The following is a 2,085-nucleotide window of genomic DNA, read 5'->3' on the forward strand; positions in this document are numbered from 1 at the left end:
AAAAAAAATACAAACAAAATTTCTAGGCTGGAGTCCAATCTGGGCATCTGCCCGCACTCGACCTAATGGGGCTCTGCCTCTAGTTACAATGCAGTGTATGGGAGCTTAGAGTAGGTGGTGTAGGAAGGAGTGTAAATTGTAGATCATTTTGATCCTAAGTAACATGTTTGCACATCCTTTAGACGCCAATGCTTTCAATATTTAAATAATGTTCCAAGGACAATTTCCATGTTTACTATGGGAAATGACCTTCAATTTAAAAGCGACATATTTATCGTGGGGCCATAAATCATTCCAACTGTCTTTTCAACCTTAACCCTACGAATTCATTTTAACTGAACTAAAATCCAATAAATTCTTCTATTTAACTGAGAATAAAAAAATGTAAAAATCCAAATGCATTAACAGTGTCTAAGGAAGAAATTGGAGTGGCATAGATCATATATCTCGATTCATGACTATTGTTAAAGTTAATAGCCATTACTTTGAGGCTTACATTCACTACACATCTTTCAAGAAAGCTCAACATCTTGGGGGCACAAATTGAGTACCACCACTTTATTCAACAACCTTCTCCATTTGGCAAGCATCTTTCGTCATCTGATATTGTCGCTCGTTCAGGTGCTAATGCTCAACTGTGGTTCTGATGCCTCCACGGGAAAAACCTCCAATATTTTCAAAAGTTCCCATAGCTGTGCCAATTCTGTGGTTCCAAATTCAGAAGCTTTTGAAACTTTAGCTACAGTTTTTTAAATTTCATTTTTTGAATTTTTGCCAGAAATTTGAATTCCACCACCATTGATATTACCTACTAGTCAATTTGTCTTTTTTACCAACTTTAGTGAAATCATTTACCATTGATATGCATACGATGAAATTTTATGAATTTGATTTCTTCAATTTTTTTCTTTATTCTCAAAAATATAATTTATACTTATTTCATCTTTTTTTATTGATTAACGAGATTTGTTGTTGTATTCTGTGGGTTGACTGTTGTACGTATCTATGTAGTGTATTAGAGTTTGGTGTATGTAGCTTGGGAATGCGTACCAGTTTGAAGTGATGATGTAGATCATTTTGATCCTAAGTAACATGTATGTATATCTTCTAGATATTGTGCTTTCAATATCTCAGTAACGTATCTGTGACAATTTCAGTATTTATTATGGAAAAGAGCCTGCAAGATATGCAAACATGTTTATTTTGGGTCCCACAAATCATTTCAATTATGTATTCAACCTTAACTTAACTAAAATCCAACTAATTCTTTAATTTCACGGAGAATAGAAAAATGTAATACTCCAAAACGCATTAATGGTGTCTAAAGAATAAATAGGAATGGCTATACCATATCCCTTGATTCACGGCTGTTGTTGAAGTTAATATCTATTACTTTGAGACTCATATTTAATGTAAAGTCTTTCAAGAAGGTTCAACATCTTGGGGGCACGCATTGCGCACTAGCACTTTGTTTAGCAACTGACGTGATCCAGGAACCGCAAGTGTCAAGGTCAAGTCCAACGTCAAGCTCGAAGAAAGATTCATTGATAGTCGAGGGTGGTCCAATGACTTGAGCGAGGACGAAGTGAGTAAAAGAGGCAATGGCATTGCTCGTTCAAGAAACCATTGATGGAACGATTTTCGAGATGCAAAACGAGGCAACTTTCATGTTCGGGTCAAGAGTTGAATCAAATTGGATCAACTCAATACAAGTCGACGAAAACGGAGGCAAACTGGTCTACCATGCGACCGCATAGTAGAACGGGGCTTGCGGTCGCATAGTGTTATTTCGGGGACAAAATTTCCTTTTTCCACATTTTTTTTCCATATTTTTGTTAGAATTTTATTCCTAGTCAAATTCTTATGATATTGGTTGGTTATTTTCAATATTCTACTAGATTATTAGTATTTTATTCCTTTTGGACTTCTATTCTAGGATTTATTATAATTAGAATTTTATTCCTTCATTGTAAAAACCTTTGACATGTTGATTAATTGAAACACTTTAATTGATTTCTCTTTGTTCTTCCAATTGAACAACTTTCGAACTTATCAAGATCTAATTCTTGTGGCGTTCAAATCAAC

Source organism: Olea europaea, unplaced genomic scaffold, assembly GCF_002742605.1.
Source record: "Olea europaea var. sylvestris unplaced genomic scaffold, O_europaea_v1 scaffold5859, whole genome shotgun sequence".
In the NCBI taxonomy this organism is placed as follows: domain Eukaryota; kingdom Viridiplantae; phylum Streptophyta; class Magnoliopsida; order Lamiales; family Oleaceae; genus Olea; species Olea europaea.